Source organism: Anser anser (genome assembly GCF_964211835.1).
Source record: "Anser anser genome assembly, chromosome: 1".
Taxonomy (NCBI): domain Eukaryota; kingdom Metazoa; phylum Chordata; class Aves; order Anseriformes; family Anatidae; genus Anser; species Anser anser.
The window spans coordinates 61,150,076-61,171,674 of record NC_139720.1 but is presented as its reverse complement, the minus strand read 5'-3'; the positions used below and the strand labels follow the sequence as shown (position 1 = coordinate 61,171,674).

At 40.2% G+C, this 21,599-nt stretch overlaps 1 protein-coding gene across 2 annotated transcripts in view; it reads left to right on the top strand.

Moving 5' to 3' along the window:
* Nucleotides 1-21,599, top strand: part of TRIM24 (tripartite motif containing 24) — a 65,104-nt gene that overhangs the window by 676 nt on the left and 42,829 nt on the right. The window lies entirely within an intron of this gene.

Here is a 21,599-nt window from a genome sequence, read left to right as displayed (position 1 = left end):
CTTCGGAGGGGAAGGCGCCGACTTCCCCCGGCCGGGACGGCCTCCCTCCTTCCCTCCTTCCTCCCTGCGCCTTCTCCTTCCTCCCCCCGGCCCCGGTACCCGCGGCCCCGGCAGGGTCCCCCCGGCGCTCAAGCAGCGAGGCTCGCCCACGTGGAGGGGGGCTGTGGGAAGGGGTTGGTTTAAAACCTCCCAAATCGGCTCTGCCGAGCGCGGGGCGCCGGCACAAAGTTTTGGTCAGCCCGTGTGCTGCCGCCGGAGCTTGAGCGAGGGTGTTTAAAAACACAGCCCGGTGATGGGTTGGGAAACTGCCACAGCCTGGGAGCAACTTCCTAACGCTTCTATTCCTAGTCCTAGTGGGCTGCTTTATTGGGTTAAAGGCAACTGCATCCTAGAAAAAGGTGCAAGCAGGTATCCTCTAGTGGAAACGGGTGGAGATCCTAGAGAATCTCAACAGAAAACGTAATGAAAACTGAGCTTCTTTACAGGACGTGATGGATAGCGGTGTTTGTGCTTTTTGGGATGCGCAGTGGGGGCTCAGGCAAAAATTCTGCGTGAAGAAGGCAGCAGTAGCTCCAGATTAGCCACTGCTGAGCAAGTATTGGCCGCTGTTCCTTAAGCACACTTCTTAATGTTTTTACTGGGAAATCTTGCTGGCAGATCTGACCCAAAAGATTATAACTCAAATACGTGAAGTGTTTGCAGCGTTTCCTAAGAAAAACACTCGAGAGAGAGGACTAATTGGGACAATTGGAGAGAACACCTTGCTTGAGAACGTCTGAGAAAGTCAGACCCACATAGTTTATTTGCAAGATATGCCGAGCCTCTTCATCTGCATGGATATCTATCTGTGTTAGTGTGTTCATTCAGACCTTAATTTTAATGTGTTGTCTATGTGGGAGTCAAACTGTCTAGTCAGAAGTCCCAGAACTGGGAAAAGCTGCGAGACTCAAAGCCACTATTTTTAAGCTTGGTGGATCCCGGAGATGTTATTGCTCATACATCTCGGAGTAGAACTGTGAAATCCTGCATGGGAGGAACATAAAAAGCACAAACTTCGGTGTATGGCAGGATATTTCAAGATGTGACTTGGAAGTGAGAAAGGGGGCAGAGATGCAGCTAGCTCAGGAGTTGCAACATAGGTTGAGGGAGTGTGTAATTGTCTTACAAGTTTTGAGGTCACGAACAACATAGCTCAATTCCCAGATGCTATATTTAAATGTAGCACAAATAGGGGTTCGTAGCTGAGCATGAAGTGAGATGTACCAAAAGAATGAAAAGATCAGTGCTGTTCAAACGCTTGCTTACAAGAGGACAAAGGATAGCTAAAACAATGAATCGTGCACCAGTTGTAAGCTGGCAGTTCTGTTCACTCTTTTTGACTGTATGAGTTGGTTCTGTATGAATGAATAATACTGTACATATTCCTCCCCGTTCGACAAGTGTACATACATGCTATTTTTTGGTGACATGATTTTTATTCTATTTTCGTTCTCGTTATTTGCATGCTTCCACACTACCATTCATTGCCCAACAGGAAGAAGAGACCTGTAAAGATCTCCCACTCTTCTTGACACATTCCTTAGGTCTTCTCTTGTCACCGTTCTGGCTTCATTGAACTGACAATGACTGTAGACCTGTGAACTTGATGCGCATTGGCTGCTTTGTTTTTCCGACTGATATAAAACACTGTAAACTTAAATTAGGATTTTTTTAAAAAATGGTGTCACTGTACAAAGCTGATTATAGTGGGAAAAAAATATTATGGTTGGAGGAGTTCCTAAAGTCTCAGAAGACAGAAGGACGGACAAAACAGTGCAAATCTGTCATCTCCTCTGGTAATATGTTGCACAGTGTTTATGATAAATCATCTGAAGTAGTAAACTGAACACTACCAGCTTAGAAAGCTGGACAGTAAATGCCTCACATGGTGTAAATTATAAGATACTGTGCCTATACTGAAGAAATAAACAAAAAGGAAGCTATTTGCTAGAAGGAATGTCCTAGGTAAGGCCCACAAGAGAATTACAAACTATAAGCAGCTCCTGAAAGATAAACAGAAAGGATGCTTATGCATGTGTGCTGAGCAGTAGCACGAGGCACAAAAAAGCCTGGAGAAAGATTGACAGAAGGGAGTCAGTCTGGAACAAAGGAAGGGATCTGATTTGACAAGTGCTTCAGTGAGCCAGCCTTGCAAAGGAGTGCTGTACTCATGTCCACAGTAGTTGAGAAACAGGTAACTAAAAATTAATTTTGTGTGTAGTCTGGCTATGTGGGGTCCTATTCATTTATTTTTTGTCTTTGGGAAACTGTTTCCAAGCAGAAAAGGACCTTTGCTTGACATACTTGTGTGTACGTTGGAAATTGACTTGGGGGAATGCTGGTTCTCTTGCTGTAAAAACATAACTAATAAAGGAGTGCTGTGAAAAATCTCTCAAACTTGAGAATCTAGAGAAAATTATGAATTTTGGTGTTACTTACTTGAATGCAAAGTTCAGCATGGGTAGTAGCAATGACAAAGCTTCAAGACACGAGGAGTTTCTTGTGGTATGCGTTAATCAGTATTCCTCTTGTAGAGGTAGGCTGATGGTGAGGCTGTCTACAGTATGGATATGCTCCATACTGTCACATGCATTCAATTTTAAAATAAAATGATTTCTATAGAGAAGAATGCTTGGGAACCTCTGATCTTTGTACTATTCCTGAAGTATAAGTGTTGCAGAGTTAGCTGTGTGACTTCAGTGGTGTTAGCACCAGAAAGCTCACTGCTTGTTTTCTGGATGTCCAATGGTAATTTGATATAGTTGATTTTTTTTTTTTTGGTTATTTCATGGACAGATGACTGGTTGCTGGGCAGAAACTTTATGAACTGTGGGGAAGGCTGCAAGACTGGGTCTGTAAATGCAATACTTGCTTGTGAGCAAATGTCTACAGATACTGCCAGTAAATACCTTGGTTAATTTAATGTGCGTTTTCGTTTCTCAAATGGCCCTTCTTTACTATTTGATTGTGCAAGTATCAACTGGTGTGTATGAGAAGGTTGCTATTATAAATCCATTGTTTACCCAAGTTTTGGGCAGGGTGGTCCTTCAACAACTGGACGTGAGTAGTAGGCTTTGCTTAATTGAAAGGACAGCATTCATAAAGGAGGGAGTATCTGAACATGGTTGTACTTAAGTGGAAATTTTTAATGTGAAAGAGTTAGATGGTAACTGCAAAGTTACAGATTGAGATTCTGTTCCTTTTTAAGCCTATTTATTTTGTTTCAAGTTGTAAACATGCTTTTGTTTGCTCTTTGTCATCAGTCTGCACACAAAGTATATTGGCTCCTAGTGTGTGGAAAAACTTGTGAATAGAAATGTGTAGCAAAACTTTATGCAGATATGCTAATTAAATCTTACTAGTGTCAATAGTAAAAAACAATAGAGGAAAACATTTCTTCTTTGCTTCATCTGTAGACAAACCGATCAGCAAACAGATCTGTATGAAGATGTTAAAAGCATGGGATGTTTGGACACTCCCAGGATATAAATTCTTAGGGAGTGTCCAGACTAACAACTCAAATATGTTTGATACTTGCTCTTAATTAAGGAATAAATACTTCAGAGTTACTGAACAAGGATCTGTGTTGTTTGTTTCACATTTCAGCCAATTAATGCTCAGAAATATTTATATGCCAATACAATTTGGAGATCTGCAAGGCAAGGAATGAAGATGGAATCCTTGATATGCCCATTGTGTATGCAGGTGGCATCGGTTGTTTTATTATGTCCCACAGTCAGTCTTTACATAGCTTTAAACTCTTTCACATTCTCAGTTGATCTTGATATCTGCTGTCATCTGGACTTTCTGACACCATCACTTCATTTTATCTTGAAAATACAGCTTTTGAAATAACTTACATACAGAGAAATAAGGACGTTTAACATGTTCTTTCCCTCTTTAGGTCTGATAATTAGGATCCTTAGGAAGGATAACATAGCTTCATTTGAGCTTTCTTATGGTGGAGATCTACTTTTCTTTCAGATCCTGAAAAGACCTTTTTCTTTTCAGTTTAAGAAGACTCAAGATTTCTTATCTGCCTGCTACATTAGATTATTTCTATTTCAACATGCATATTGCCGCTTGATTAAACTGAACTCTCTCCATCTTCAGTGCTGCAGAGTCCATATTTTATTTATGTATACATACACTCCCACATACATACACATCTATGGCTGCATCTATGCATCCTTTTACAAGTGCTATTTCTGTTAGGGTGCCATCAGGAAATCAGAGAATCGTAGAATATCCTGCGTTGGAAGGGATCTACAAGGGTCATCGAGTCCAACTCCTGGCACCACACAGGTCTACCCAGAATTTTAGACCATGTGACTAAGTGCACAGTCCAAACCCTTCTTAAACTCCGACAGGCTTGGTGCAGTGACTGCTTCACTGGGGAGCCTGTTCCAGTGTGTGACAGCCCTCTCAGTGAAGAACCTCTTCCTGATATCCAACCTGACCCTCCCCTGTCGCAGCTTGACACCATTCCCATGGGTCCTATCACTGGTCACTAAAAACAAGAGATCTGCGCCTGCCCCTCCACTCCCCCTCGTGAGGAAGCTGTAGGCCGCAGTGAGGTCCCCCCTCAACCTCCTCATTTCCAGGTTGAACAGGCCCAGTGACCTCAGCCGCTCCTCATATGTCTTCCCCTCTAGGCCCTTCGCCATCTTCATCGCCCTCCCCTGGACACTCTCCAACAGTTTCATGTCCTTTCTGTACTGTGGTGCCCAGAACTGCACACAGTACTCGAGGTGAGGCCGCACCAGCGCAGAGCAGAGTGGGACAATCCCTTCCCTCCACAGACTAGCAATGCCGTGCTTGATGCACCCCAGGGTGCGGTTGGCCCTCCTGGCTGCCAGGGCACGCTGCTGGCTCATACTCAGCTTGCTGTCAACCACGACCCCCAGATGCCTCTCTGCGGGGCTGCTCTCCAGCATCTCTTCGCATAGTCTTTATGTATAGCCAGGGCTGCCCTGTCCCAGGTGCAGGACCTGGCACTTGCTCTTGTTAAACTTCATGCGATTGAAATGAATTGTTTAACCTATAATAAACTTAATGAGTTTGGGGAGTGCTTGCATTTGAAAAGAACATACATATCTTTCTTGTACATATCTATAAGGTATACCTTTCATACTTTTTTTGATTTGTGCTTACATTGAATTGAAAACTCTCAGAGTCCCAGATGTGAAAAGCATTTAATATTGCTACAGGTGAAATATAATATTATTGTTTTGATGGCCTGATTGATGTTTTGATTCGGCTAACAAGTTATAAAATCAGTCAAACTTAAAATACTAATCTACGTGATACTGAGAGAAGTTTTAATCATGTTTGCTCTGATATATGCTCAATATAAGCACATGATACTTGCTTATTACCCTATACGTTTTTACAGAATAGTACTTTCAGAGTGGGTTAGATGCATTTACTTTCTTGATATTTTTTACCAATAGCAAGTGGGCGATTAAAAAGCTGAAGGCATCAGAAACATCAGATGAGTGTTAAAACAGCTGTAGTGGTGTGGCCAGGCTCATTTGAGTTAGAAGCCTTTTAGAAGTTACTGTAGCAAGTTATCAAAATAGTTGAACTTGTGTTAGATTTTTTTTTGAGCAAAGATTTAAATCCTCAGACGGAAGCCTTCCAATTCTGTTCAGTACAAGACTATAATATAAATGTTTGTGGTAAGCAATTAATATTTCTAAAAAATCAAAGAAATTTTTGACCATAAGGAACAGCAGAGGAAATATAAACTAATGTACTAGAAATTCTCATATGTGTATCTAGTTGAAAGTGCACTGGGTTGTTAGAATGCATGTGACAGAGATCCCTCTTTAGAAAATGATGTCTGAAGAGCAGGAGAAAAATAACTTAATGGAGCACAGGTTCATTAAGAGGCAAGTGGAGGAGGGGGTGTGCATTGTTTGTGGTCTAGTTCATTCATTAGAGAAATGTACTGAGAAGCTACCAGGCCATCCAAAAGCAGGGGCTTTTAAGTTGACTTATATAAGTCATTTATGCTGACTTATATGAGTACTACAGAGTGGCTGTGTTTGCCTGACTTTAACCAGCTTGTTAAATTTAAGGAAGGAATTTCCATGAAACTCTTGCTTCTGAATGTAGTATTGTTATAGAAGCTGCACTTCTGTACAGGAAAAGCTTTATGCCAGTGTTGTGCAAGTTTGTATTAAGATGCTGTAAATGGAATTTCCATATAATTTAGTGGAATTTCCCAGTAACAGGAAACTTGTGAAGTGGGTATTTTGCCTGTTATAACTAATCTAAAAGTGAGGCAGGGGAAAACCAAGAATAATTTAACTTCGACATGACTGGATTTTGCTGTGAATAACTGACTTTATGACAAATCTGTTATTTCTTTAATTGAAAATTAAGGCTTGTAAAAGTTTTACAATAACAAGAAATGCTCTATTACAATAGTCTCTGCTGATTTGCTAACGCTAATGTGTTCTTTAGGTAAATATGGCCCTGTAGCTTGTGTGTGGGACCTATGCAGGTGATCCAGCTGAACTGTGAATAATATCAAGGTTTCCTTCTGGAAAAGGATGATGCAAATGGAAGTCAAAACGTATTATTCTAGTAACTGCTTAGACTCTAGTTACCAGCACTGTAAGTGAAGTGGGTTTGACAACACAGCTGGCAGTCCTGAAAACACAGAACGATGTGATGGGGGGTTTAATCAAAAGGTTGTATCATTTCTGAGATCACGGTTGTATGAAAAGGCAGTTAGGTCCTCTGTGTAGGCTCTGACCACCAGTTTTAATTCCTGCAACATGGTGAACCAAGTCAGCTCCAGTGGTTTGGAAGGCACTGTTATCACTGGATTTGAATGAATTGGGGAGCAGGGAATTGTTACATCCACTCTAGGCTTAGTGAAAGCAAATTACAGAAGTGAATTCTGCCCTTTTTTTTTTTTGTGATTTGTAATGAAAATACTTGTTGTTCCCTTGAGTAGTTTCCTCTTGGTGTTTCCCGTAGAATGACATTTATACATGGAATGTTTCCTTTAAAAAAAATCTTTTAATGTATTTATTATCTCTTATTTAAATTTCATCTGCTGTAACAGCTTACTGATGCTTTTTTTAGTCTTTAGCTGATTTAAAGGTCATAGAAAAACTCCAACGATCCTGTTAAAATTTACTTCAACAATTAAGTAGCTGTAGAGTCACTTACCGTTTAAACTGTGTACTTGCAGCTCAATTCTATTTGGAGACTTGACTTGAACTGACTATCTACATGTTTTTTCTAAAGGACAGAGAGAATGTATGAAAACAAATGTTTAATAACAAAGCGGGAAATGGTTGTGTGAAGTAATTAAGAAAACTACACCATTCTTAACAAGAAACACTCTTGCAAAGTCACGTATGAAACAAAGTTGACCAAAAGAATGTTTCCTCTGTCTCTTCAGAGTTTCATGTAAAAGATTATTTGAGCCTTTTTTCTGGGGAAAATTGTATATTGCCTTACGTACATTATTAACTTAGAATGGAGGAGTGATGTTAAACAAGCTTTCTATTTTTTGTTTGCTGGGGTTGTTTATAAGTGGGCTATGGAAAAAGCATGACAGTAAGTGAGGTTCAGCTGTTTGAACTGCATTCATGGCTTTTGAGGGCCCTTGTTTCTTGAGTGCATTTGTGTCACAGGCACGTCCTCATTTCAAAAGAAAAATCTAAAACTCCAGTGCTAAACTGTCCTTAAGCACGAGTACGTAGATAAGAACTGAACCATTTGCTTTCTGACTGTAGAAAGATTCCTGCCTCTGATTAATAAGTGAGTTGCCCATGGCTACTTCTTTTTTTAAGTGGCGAGTTCCCCTTTCTGTTTAGTCCCTCAAGTAAATCTAGCACAATTAAAAAAAATAAATAAATAAAATAAACAAAAAACCCCAAGGCTGTAGCTGAAATACCATTTGAATTAAAATGCTTACCTAATTTGAGAAGTGACTATGTATTTTTCCCACTGAGCTGACAAATCTGTCTGTACTGTACATAGTCAAAAAAGGGACGATTTCTACATAAATATTGACTTGGAAAAAACCCTGTGTATTTCCTAGGATGTCTGCTTGCATTCAGAAAGCATGTAATGGACTTAGAAGTTCACTTTACACAACTCATTCATTTCTAGGCATCTGTTACTGAGCCTTGCTGCGTGGTTAAGGAGATGCGGAGTTGCAGTGTGAACGAGCCCAAGAGAAGTTCAGGTTCCACCACCACTGAAGTTGGGACACCAGGGCGCTTGCAGCATTGCTGGCTGGGAGGCACTGGTGTCAGCTGTGCGGGGAAAGACTAGGTAGGAAGAAAGTAGGGTGGAGAGCTGCAGCGCTCTGCTAGGGCTGGAGAAGACATCGCAAACTGGGAGTGGGCTTCTAACTATAAAGGCAAGGTATGGCACCTTGCTGAAACAGCCCAGTGCCAACGGGCCCATTGCTGGAAATGAGTTGTGTGCGAGATTGGCCTGAACACTAAAAGTGTAAATTGAAACGTGTTTTTTTTTCAGCATGGACTCTACTTTGAAATGAGTAAACTACTTGCTGAAGTCATGTAGGAGTGTAAAGTACCTACCCTTCTAGTCAGTTGGTTTAAGGAGAAGTGGAAGTAGCTTTGAATTATCTTTGCCTTCTGGAGAACTTCTGTGACTTGTGATGACAGTTTTCAAACAAAAGTTGAAATTCAGCTTTCAGACTCAAAATGATAAAATAGGGTAATGGACAACTGATCAGTCAGCTGCTGAGATAAAGACAGTCCGTTTAGCTGACAAGCTTTGTGGAAAGAGCACAGAGCTGTGTCGTGATACGTGGTGTCTAACAGCAAAGCCTCAGTAATGTATTGACTAAATGCCCTGGGAGTGTTGGAACCCTGGAGGGAGCAAACTTCGGGGTTAGGTATGGTTAGGTATCGTTCTTCTGAGTGTTCAGGTTCCCAGTTGCAGTAATACCTTTGCTTGCTTAACCAGTTGTTCTTTAAGCCCTCAGTAGTTTCATTCCGTTCTTTAGGGGGTCTTTCATCATGCATTAGCAGCTATTGTTCTCACTCTTACTTGTGAACTGTTGGCTATACCAACTACAGAGTGCTTGGCCTTAATTACTTTTCTCTTTCCAGCAATGGTACTGTGAGGGTATAACCCACTAGATATCCAATTTTTTGAAATCCCCAAAATACATTGGAATACTTGGCTTGCATAGTTGAAACAAATGTTAAAGGAACTTATCTCCTTTGAGAAGCTCTATTTAATTTTTCCTCAGTCTCTTCTCTAGGCAAGAACTCGGAGGTGGATGAACTCAGAGCTCATGTTTTAGATCTTGCCTGAGTAAGTGTTACCTCAAAATATAGATATTCATTCCTGTGATAAACACAGGTGCAGGTTGTCTCCCGTATTCTGCCTGAATGTGAGTCTAGAGAGATGCTAGGAGCCAGTTCTTCAAATGTTACAGTCCAAGTTGTTACACAGAGTGGTTACTCTGTTTCATAGGAAGCAAGGAGCCCAGTGTTGTGGAATTGTCTTCAGAAGAGTATGGAAGGGTATGTTGTCTTCCCACATCTTCTAGCAGTGAAGATTAGACAAAAACAAACAAACAAAAAACCTAGGAATAGGGAATTTTACGTCTTAACTCTTATCTGTAGCATAAGAATGACCTGCAAGAATTGCTTTCACCATTCAATAAATGAGTCTGTTGTGTATATACTGTTGGAACTGTCACAATCAGTAAAATTGTGTGTATCCTGATGGACTGAGCTGATTCAGCCGCACATTGGGAAACCGCCTCTGTTGCCTTTTTCTTCTTAGCAATAGCCTTATAAGTAGGGCCAGATACAACTTAGACCCAAAGTCATAGTTTCCGGTAGCTCATGTCGTCTAGGTTATCATCACTGTTGCTTAAACTCTGAACAGGGCCAAAGATCTCTTCTAAAAGCAATAATTCTAGCAATTGTTTTGGCAACGTGGAGAAGACCTTATATTTGGGCATCCCAAATGGCTTGAACTTACTGTCTTCTTCCCTCCATTCCACCCTTTGTACAAGAGCTCAATGTACTCTGGATTCTTTAAGAAGCTAAATGCTAATCCTGCATCCTTTTAAAGTCCATTTAGCAACGCTATTATTATATTGTGTTCCAGCCTGATTGCTTTTATTGTCTATTTTTCTCTTTCCTGCTCCCAGTTCCATTGGGATGAGGTCAGATTTAATAAGGTTTTCTTTGGCTGCCTTTCCACTGACTTAAATTATTGAGCAGTAAGGTATAGGTGCTATAGGCTGTAGGATGTCTGGCTTCAAATCTATAGCATAATAGCTGTTGCTATACCTTGGAAAGTTTTTTTGTTCATTTGTCATTATGCCTGCCAAGTAGGTTAAGGATCACAATGCCATGGTGGAACTCTTATGAGTATTCCTTAAAAATGGAATAGTAGTATATCATTCCCAAACTGTTTTTGAAGGCAGTGTCATGTTGTGTCATGTTTCTAGAACTTTATTATCTAAATTAATATGTGATCAGTCCTATCAGGCAGTGTGTCACAGGAAGGTGGAAATAGATGAGGTGATTCTAAAGGACAGATAAATGGTATTTGTGAAGACCAGTTGTAGTAGAAGATTCATTTCCCCTAAGCTGCATTCTAAGTACAGGGAGTGTCCCATTGGAAAAAAACCCTTTGAAGGAGCTCTTCTTTTTTTTTCTTTTTGTTTGGAAAGTGGGGGAAACCCATAGGAAGACTTGATTTCTTTAGTGAACACTAAACACAGTGTCTAGTTGGTGCTTCAGTTCTGTTCTGCAGACTACAGTGAGAGAGAACCCCAGGAGATATGAAATAGGATCACAAGTAGTATCCCTGCCTCTGTACCCTGCTGTATCCTGAGAGCTGTTGGGCCCCTCCTTGAAGTCACTGTTCTTAATTGATCAGAGTACCTCTTTGACCTAGAAGAGGTACTTTTTATTAGTTCCATTTAGAAATTTTCATATTGATGCATTGTCAGAGTAGAACGAACAAGGCTTCATCATAATTTATACTGGTTCTTGGAGGCTGTATAGTCCACATGGACCTTGTGTTGCATATATTGCTCCAGCTTCATAGTCTTAAAGTTATGAGGGAACTGGAAAAGCTGGTCACCTTGCTTTTTGAACCCTTGCAACAGTGCTGTGGGGTACTAAGCACATAGAGAAGTTAGCTTGAAGAGAGTTGGCTTTTTGTTCCTGTATTTTTATGCCTGAATATGCAATGCTTGTAACTTGCATGATATTTTCCTCTCTAGTTACTGTTTTTTAAACTATTGGAGGGATTCCTGCTGTCCAACTGGATGCCCAGTAGTGGATGGCAGAATTAGTGTACTTATGGTTATGCAAAATAAGGGAATGTTTTTAAGGTACGATTCATCTGGCCGTTTGTAGACATCTGCTTTTAGGATAAGGTAACTCATGGCCTGTATTACCTAGGTCTACATTGACTCTGAAGGGAACTTTGTGTAAATCAACACTAAGATGAGTCCTACCCAATGTATTAAAATTTTGACAACACTGCAGAAGAGCTGTAGACCTCTTTCAAGTGTAAAGTTTAACTTTATGGAGTTGCTCTGGTATAGTAAATGAGTATTTTTTTTTTCTGTGCTGCTATTAAGAGTTGATTTTTCATAGATGCAAGAATTCTGCACGTGACGTTTAAGCTTTATCGTGATACAGCTTTTGAATATGGGAAGTAGTCAGACTGGAATAGGGAATCTTGAGGTTGTTTTGCTCTAATGAATTAAATGGCTTCAATTTTTAGTTTTTTGTTCCAATAGTAATGTCCTGGAGAGCACTTAGACCTGTTTGATGGAAATGACAGGAAGTAAAGTATCTTTTTTTTAAAGAATAATTATCCAATGAAAATTCCCACCCTGATACAGTTTGTGCCGTTCATCATCTCTGTCCCTTCGAACAGCCAGCTTGATTTAAAAAAAAAAATTAATTTAGAAATCCCTAGAAATCCTTAAAAGATTACTAGGTTAATAATGAAAGCACTTTTTATGTAATAGCATTAAGTTCAGCACAGATTAAAAGTGTACCTTTTATGAGTAATTAGAATTTATTGATAAGTACATATTAAATCCTTCTTTCTCACTGTTAGGGATCTACATCCTGGGCATTGTACATAGTAAATGTGCTTCTTCATGTCACTGAAGAGACACTAATTAGCAGAAAATCTAGAAATCTAAAATCCAGAACCTATTATTCTAAATTAGCATACTATTCCTATGTACTCCTGAGCATCTGTTCCCTGTTTGCGCAATTTCTGGATGAAGTTGATGGGAATCTTCCATTATATTTGTTACATCATTGTAATCTGTTTTGAGTTGCTCTGAAGGACATACAAGGGGGAGGTGTTGATGACTTCTGAAACTTTGTCCTTGGGGAGAACTTCAAAACAAATGTCAATGTAGCAGAATACAGATGGATGCAGCAAGCACTGCAATTAAGCTGATGGCTCTGCATGTTGAAACTTGTGACTTTAACCAAGTTTTGTTTTGGAACTGCAGTTGGTTCAGATAACACATAAGAGATCTTCCATGTGCCTCTCAGTAGTGTTTTGCACTGGTAATTTGAAATCAGTTGCAGAAGCTGTAATAGCAAAGGTATGTGATACAGGGTAGACGGGGGGTGAGGTTCAGCCATCCAAACTAGACTAACTTCTGCCGCTTTTGAATTTCTAGGGTTGGTGATACTCAAAAAAAGGACCAGCATACGTACTGCACAATCCACAGGAGACCTATTTCCTTTTGGAATAGTAGCTGGAAGCCAGGCAGGATATCCTCCTCAGATTAGGTACATTCAGGCACCTGAATTGCTGCTCCCAGAAGGCTAGCGGCCTGAAAATGGGGGCCAAAGAAGCTGCTCTCCCAAGTCCTGACAGGTAGTTTCCCATTCTTCAGTGGTGATCATATCGAGAATGGGAAAAGACTCTTGAAAGAAAGGATTGCAAGGGTACATCTGAGTACTCAAAGAAGAGAGGAGGAAGTAAGACAAGTTTGCCAAAGACCTTGAATTGTATTAGTGTTCCTGTTTTGGATGACATTTCTCATGAAATACTCCAACTAAAGGCTGTTTACCTATTGTTCCCAGTACTGCTTCCAACGTGGATCCCTTAATATGGTCCAGATTCTTCAAAGTTACTTTTTAGACTTTTTTTTTTTACCTTCACATCTGCTCAGAGTTGATGGGAACATTATGGTATTTTTTAAAACAGTAGTTTGGTTTGGGGGCTAAATGGAGGAACTGGGAGAAACAATGAAAAGGTTCGCATGTTGGAGTATAGACTTCATCTTTTCAAAAAAGAGTTAAAAAGAACCAATACCTTCAGTGAGTGTCTTCCAAAAGGGCTTTCATTTTTTTAGGATCATGACTGGCTTCAGCTGCCCAAATGATCATCTGTTTGTATACTTTTTTATAGCTGTCATTTCTGATAATAGATGCATTGTAGTGCAGCTACTGAACCATCAGTCAGTAGTAGATGAGACATCTAAAAGATAAAGATCAGACTATGAAATTTCTATGTAAAAGCAAATGACTACTAGCAGTGTCATGCTCACAACTCCAGTGTGGGATCTATTTCCTTACCAGAGTTTCTGGCAAAACAAATTTTTTACCTCGATGCTCTTTTTTTTTTTTTTTTAAAGTAGTAATAACAGCATCCTAGCACTCTGCTCTTTGGGGAGAAAGGTTTCAATTTCCTTGTTCAAGAAGCACATGGATACAATGGGCTCGAGCACTGAAGGGAACCTAGTGTGTCTGCAAAATTGTATTTCAGTAGAATGTATATATGTGGACAGTATCAAAGCCTCTTTCAAAATGTTAGTATTTATATTTTCAAGTTGCTGTGCTGCTCAGAAAAAATGGAAGAATGTCACTGAATCGTAAAAATCCTTGCATATTACTTCATATTGTATACTGAAATTCATTATATATCTCCTAAATGTAAGTTGGAAATACTTGTCAATGTCAGTACTTGAAAGAATGTATTTTAATTTTGATGAAAGAAATGCTTGCCACAGTCAGCAATGAAAATTGGCATAATTGTTCACAGCTTCTGCATCATCATTTAAGCATGTCCGTTGCAAGGCAATGAGGTGTTTTCTATTCGTAATTTTGTACTTAAATATTATCTGTCCCACAATAGCAGTATTTCCCTTTGTTACCATTATGGCACTTCTTATTATATTGTTGGAGGCAATACATTGGACAGCCGTGGATGTGGGTGTAAACTCTCCGTTCAGAATTTCCGAAGATATTAAGAAGTGGTCATCAGCCCTCGTAAAATTTACAATTTGATGAAGTCTAGTATGTTGTATCTGAAACGTTTGAAGATTGGGCACGTACGGCAAAAACAATGAACCATTTCACAGAGCAGCTGAAATATTTTAATTCAGCTCTGCAGTGCTTTCCAAGAAAGTCAATGCACTGCAGCATAAAAACTGGCCTGTAACACTCTTCCAGAGGGGGGATTAAATATAGTAGTCTTTGTCTTTTTTTCACCTATTTACCTTTTAGAGGGTGGTAAATAAAGCATTTGGATTTTAATAAACTTATCTGCTTGATTTGTGGTTGGTATAAATGTTTATGGTTTGGCAGTAAGTGCTGGTTTCCCCTGGAGATGTGCTTGCTGGTTGGTTTAACCTATCTCCCTTCCAGTAGCAGCAGCAGGCTGTCAGAACTAGACAGGAGCAGCTTTTTCTGGAACAAACTGGTTTGAAGAAGTTGCCAATTTTGCAGCACCCGTATTGGCTTAATGAGAAATGAGAGGAAAGCAGTAATTATTTTTAAAATCGGTTCAGACTTTATTGCACATGGTACCATCTCTCGAATTAAGTTTTTTAAATGTTTGTTTTTAACAGAAAAACATGACCTGTGTAAATATATCTAGTTTACCCTCAATCCCATGCATTTTTAATGAAAAACCTTGAAAATATTAATGGTGTGTATCTACACAGCAAGAGGAGAAAACATTCCGTAGGTCATAATTGAAATGCCCTAATTTTCGGTGTAGCTGTGCTATAAATCTTCTAGCTGGCACTGTCTTCAGTCTCTAAAATACCTTCTCTTAATGTTAACTAGCCTGCACATTTGAAAAAAATCTTAACTGCGTGTGACTCACTATTAGTATTTTCTGTTCTGAAATTTCTATAGTTAAAATTTCAAAGAAAACTTCTGTAAAAACTGAGGGAAAATTGCCTTATGCAAGCCTAATTAATTTATTCTGTAATGACTGTGTCATTTTAGGCAAGATTAGTTACCAGCTGCTTCCAAGTGCTCTATTTAATAAAGAGAGCTCCTTTTCACAAAACTTTTTTTTTTTTTGACTGATCTATGCTGAATAAAGGGAACTGTTAAGACCTCTTTTAGCAAACACTTTGCATCTACAAACAGAAATACCGTTCTGGATCTACAGATGATTATCCAGTGCCTTTACTAAATTGGCTCTGGAACCTGTTCATTACAGTGAAGATATAAACGAGCTGAAACTGGGTCAGACCAGAGCCGTCTCTTCCTATTGTCTCAGAATGCTTCAGTAGTCTGCAATGTACTCCCAGGAAATTGAGAACTGAGTTGGAAATAATACAATGTATGCCTCAAATCCATTCTGCTGAGTGGCTTGAGATGGCATTACTGTGGATGCAGTGCACGGCTTGTGAAAAAGTGCAAGAATGTTCTGTGGTTTCCCTTCCACTTCTAAAATGTAGGCTAGCATTCCTTGAAGAGTCATACAGCACTGGGAGTCAGCAGCAAGTGGGAACTGTTGCACTGGAAACTAACTCTCCCTCTTGACACCCACCAATCAATCCACATTGCATTCCCCAATCCATTTCACCACATGGCAGCATAAATCTTGCTAATGACACAAGAGAGGTTGGCGTGGGGCGGAAATGAAGGGGCAGCAGAGCCAGCATTGTTACTTTTGTTAGCGATGTGGTGTCCAGGCCTGGTTCAAGCACAGTCTGAATCCAAGGTTCTGTGGTTGCTTCATTTTATATATGTGGATGCAACCGCTAAAAAGGGGTGGCCATGTCTTCCCTTTGGCTCCTCTACCTCAAGAGCCATGTTCTCTTGATCCAGGATCCAGCTCACTGTAGAACTGCATGAACTCTTCCTGGTACAGAGGAGTAGGTGGAAAATGTAGGGTCTGATCACTTAATGCTGCTTTACCATCCTCATGAAAATCACAATGGAACTTCTCCCAAGTTAAGTAAAATGCTTCCACCTGCTTGTCTGAGCACTCTGCAAATGCTTGTTCTGTTTAAAAAACAAAAAAAAAAATACAGAAAAAAAATACTATCAAAAACTTATTTTGATAAAAATAAACCCTGACACTTGAGGACTTCATTCCTCTAAGCAAGAATAAACATGGAAGTATACTTCTAAAATCCCCCTGCACTAGTTTCATAGACACAAACAAATTGACACACTGAAAATAGTTACTCTCAAAGCTCAATGGACTGACTGCCTTGCTTTAGGATTTCCCCTAGCTTACGACATTGTACAGAGACGAGGAGAATCAGTTTCAAGCCTTCCTTCCTTTTTGATAGACAGTGAATTTCTTTGGTTTGCTTTATATCTTTGACTGAAGTTACTTGTGTGATAGCTGGTTATTAAAGGAAAGCAAGCTATGCAGTTCTTATTGGGTTTCCGAAATCTGAAAGCTATAGCCTGTGTAAAATGGGATTGTGAAAGGTATTCTAATGCATATTATCTTATTCCTTGCAGTGCTATCCTTTTTGAAGGTTCATTAAGGGCTAAGACTACATAGGAACCTTAACTATTTTTAACCATACATGGTTTTCTAGTGCACTCTCTACTCCTCAAACATTTATACTTGTTTTCTTGGTCATGTCCACTAAACTTTACACTGCTTCAGGCCCAAATCCACTGAAATTTCCAGTTACTTTACAGATGAATTCCGTGGGTTTTTCTTGCTTCTATTTCCCCCTGTATTTGATGCAATGGGCAGTAAAGGGATGGAAGCAATGGATTGCATTTGATGTGAATTATATAGACAGCAGTTAGAACCAAAAAACAGATTTCTTGTTACCCCTAGAGAAAATTCTGTGATTCTGTGATCTTCTGTGAAATGAGGTTTGGTAGGAGATAGTATTCTAGACTGGAAGAAGGGGTGGCAAATCTGTTGCAAACTGACTGAAGCTGGACGTGAGGTTGGGAGAGAAACAGAGGGTTTGAAACAAAGAGGTAATGAGGGAGGGGAAAGTCCAGTCAAAAATAGAATGATCCTGTCTGAAAGTCCCTGGCTAACTAGTCCTGTAGCTGCTCTACTGCGCTGGGGTCACCTCTGCATGAATCCTTTCTGATGTTTGTTCTCTTTAAACTGCTGGAGGTAGATGAATGATGGAGGGTGATGCTACTTGAGATGATGTTAGGAAAATGTGATGTCACCCATGTGTAATTCCCCACCTCCACGCACCTCAAGGAGTAGTAAGAAAGGTAGTTAGACCCTGGCACATTTCCTCTTCTAATACTAGATCTGGTTCTCAGAGGTTCCCTCTTTCTCTAGAGTATGGTGCAACACCAGGCATTAGGAAAAGAAAGGACCATAAATATACCAAGTATCAACTTCTTATTTCTAGCAAGTAGCTATCTTAGCAAGTCTTCAGAGTATCTTCAGGAAGGGGAATTATTTTGCTGCTTACTAAAAATAATTTGCTCTTGGAAGCCTCCTGACTGTATTGTACAATTCACTCAAAAATATCTCAAAGCTCTTTAGATTGGGTCAAGAATGAATTGAGCATCAGAACTTTATGTGGAATTAAAGAAATTTTCCCCCTAATGCAAATTTAATCAGGATAAACAGTAGAGTTGCACCATCAAGGAGTGCACTTAACCTGAACAGCATTAGCCAAAACGCCAAGTCGATTCTGATACTGTTTCTGATGCTGCTGCATTACAACTGCTCTGGCAATGTTTATTTAAAGATACTGTGTGACCTTTTTTTTTTCTTCTATATACAGGGTTTTGGCTGACTTGGTAATGTGCCTGCAGAATATGTACTTAGTGTAGTAATTATCAGTTACAGAAATAATTTTTGGATTAGTGAAAGTTCATGATATTATTCCATAGTGTGTGAGTTAATAATATACTGTGCTGCAACTTTCCAGATTTTGTTCTCTTTTGCCTTTATTCCTTTTGGGGGGGGGGGGGGGGAGAGGGCAGCAAAATAATTTGAGGATTTTTTCTTTCCTTTAAAACAGTAAAGTAGTTCCTATTTTTATGGCATAGTATGCTTCTCCTATAGTTTCAACAGAATTGTTTTTCTTACCAATTTATATATGGAAATCAACTGAATGGCTTTTAATATCCTACTACTCAGAATCTGAATCTACTTGAACAGAACGTAGTATAATAGCTAGGGTTCCCGGCCCTGAAAGCACTGAAATAAATGGTGGCACAATTCAGGAAGCAAGTGTCTTGAAACAAGAGGAAGGAAGTGTCTGCAATAAAATAAAGCATGATTAGAAATCTATTGCATGATTACTTCCAAACCAAAGTGCTAGGAAAAAAAAAAAAGATTCAGTGTAACACTAGGAGAGTATCTTGCAGAGGGACTTGGTGGAGGAAATGTTAATTATTACAGAGGTTAATTTAGGAGTGGCATTCTATGTGTGCTTAAGGAACAGTTTAAAATGTAATTAAATGCTTATGGGAAAATGGTATACCCATGAACATTAAGAGCAACTACATACATGGAATGTAGTAAGAAAATGCTGGGACTGTATAAACCTGTCTTTCTGTTGCATTTCTTCTTCCTGTGTGTTATTGTAATTGATAAAATACAAATGAGAGTCTGTGGAAAATATCATTGTCCTTTAGGTTGTTCAAAAAAAGTTAGAGTTAATTGCTTGCTACAACACCTGTTGGATTGTTAGCAAAAGGCTTGGATGTGCACTCCTATGTTTGCTTCATCCATCTGGCTTAATACTGTTTGTGAGTTACGGCTTTATACAGCAAAAGAAGTGAAACTCTTTTATCAAGTCTCTTAGTAGGCTGGGGAGAACAATAATCGTTCATGCGTGCAGTGTCCTGTTTTGTTACTGCCGTCAGATCTAGAAGCGGATGCCTGTCCGTTCTGTGAGTTAAGCCTTCATACATGAAAACTGGATGAGAAAAAGGGCTTTCAAAGCATGCATGCATCCAACTCCTTTGTCAGACCATCGCTGTACGTGCAAAATATTTTATCATAGAATAGAATCACAGAATGGATTGGGTTGGAAAGGACCTTTAAAGATCAACTAGTTCCAACCCCCATGCCATGGGGTTGCCCAAACCCTCATCCAACCTGGTCATGAGCACTTCCAGGGATGGGGCACCAAGAGCTTCTCTGGGCAACCTGTTCCAGTGCCTCACCACCCTATGAGTAAAGAATTTCTTCCAAATGTCTAAGCTAAATCTACCCTTTCTTAGTTTAAAACTGTTACCCCTTGCCTTATCATGATGCCTTTGTAAAAAGTTCTCCATCTTTTTCTGCGTCTCATGAGTGGAGTGGAGGGAGAAAATCGTCTCCCTTGACCTGCTGGCCACGCTTCTTTTGATGCAGCCCAGAATACAGTTGGCTTTCTGCACTGCAAGCGCACGTTGCTGTCTTGCGTCCAATTTTTAATCCACCGAAATTGCCAAGTCCTGCCCTGCAGGGCTGCACTCAGTCCATTCATCCCCCGGTCTGTCCTGATGTTTGGGATTGCCCTGACCCAGATGCAGGGCCTTGCACTTGGCCCTGTTGAATTTCACAAGGTTCATGCAGGCCCACCTCTCAGGCCTGTCCTGGGGAGTGGGGCTTGTGGGCAGTTCTTCTCTGTCACTCCTTCCACCTCACACTTTCCCCTGCTTGAGTGTGGGATCCCTCTCACAGGATGCAGTTCTCCATGATCTGCTCCTGTTCTTCCCACAGGGTACAGTCCTTCAGGATCAGACTGCTCCGTTGTGGGTCCCCTTTGGGCTGCTGTTCTGGCCAGGGGCCTGCTCCAGTGTGCTGCAGCTTCCCTCAGGGCATGTCCACCAGCTGCAGCGTGGGGTCCTCCATGAGCTGCAGGGTGGACCTCTCCTCCAGCGTGGTCCTCTCAGGGCTGCAGGGGAGCAACCTGCTTCACCATGGTCTTCTCCACAGGCTAGAGAGAAATCTTTGCTCTGGTGCCTGGAGCACGTCCTCCACCCCTTCCTTCCACTGACCTTGCACTGACCTTGATGTCTGCAGGGTTGTTTCTCACGGTTTTTCTCCCTCCCCTTTCACAGCTGCTGTGCAGTGCTTTTTTTTTCTTTTTTTTTTTAACCCTTTAAATATGTTACCGCAGAGAAACTACCAGCTGATGGGCTAGACAGCATAAGGAACTCGAGAAAAACTTTTCAAGAGGACTTTGACAGGTGTGGGCCACTTTCCTCATCTCTTTCTACCATCTTAGTCTTGTATCTCTACGCAATCTCTTGAACTTACAGTTGGCAATATTCAATCAGTGTAAATGCAAATGAAATATTTGGTACCGGTGCTAAAGTGCATAGCAGGTATCTCTGCGTGCCAGAAAGGGACCACTGTTGTTATTCGTACTGTACAGCAGAGTTAACTAAGTGCTCTGGTGTTGGTTCTAACACAGGTAGTTAGCACATTTTATAACTTGTCCCCTGTCTTCACATTTTCAATTCAAGCTGGTCTGTTTTGAAGGTTCCATATTTAATCTTCCACTGTAGTACTGGCACTTTTCCATACTTGAGCTGCTTCTCGTGTTGCTTTAGCATAAGGAGTAGTTAGTGTTTGGTCAGTGTAGCAAATTGGGAGGTTGGAGGTGAAGCTTGGGAGAACAGGAGAAATATACCCATGGCTAAATCAGTTTGCCAGTCTGATTCTCTCTCTACCCTGCTTCCAAACACGTGCACAGACCCTCAGTCACTTGCCAAGAGTCCTATGCTGTGTCGGGGTCAGGAATGAGCAATGGGGGAACAGAGGGTGGTTTGTAATAGGCACTGTAACAATGTTGGTTTTTTTGTTTGTTTGTTTTTTTTAAGTCTTGCTCAGCAAGTATGTAGCTTGTGTATTGTATTACGAGATTTGTTCACTCTTGCCTATGGTAAATTGATTTGCTTAATAAAAGGAGAAATTCAGCATTTGGAGTTCTATTAACTACCTGGCCTACCATAATTGGATTTCTTGATTATCCTTCATGATCATGGTATTAAAAAAGTTGCAAAAGTTTTAGCACAAATATAGAATATGTATATCAAAGAAAACTGCACTGATATGTGTTGAAACAGACTGGCAAAATGGCAATTATAATAAAAACAGCCTTAGCATCGTAGCCTTTCAGATGAAAATGAAATGCCTTGTACATAAGTAGAAAGCTGCTGGCTAAATTTCAGGAATGAAGAGCTAATCAAGTAAAACTAGTGGACTTCTAGAGCACCCCTTTATAGTGAGTTGACCCGTTACATCTGACGTGTTATTACAGTAACACTGTTGAAAAAGTTATCTAAATCTTGTGTGAAACATGGGAATTAAATTCTTCTTCAGAAAGTGAAACGTTTGTTTCTGCACTT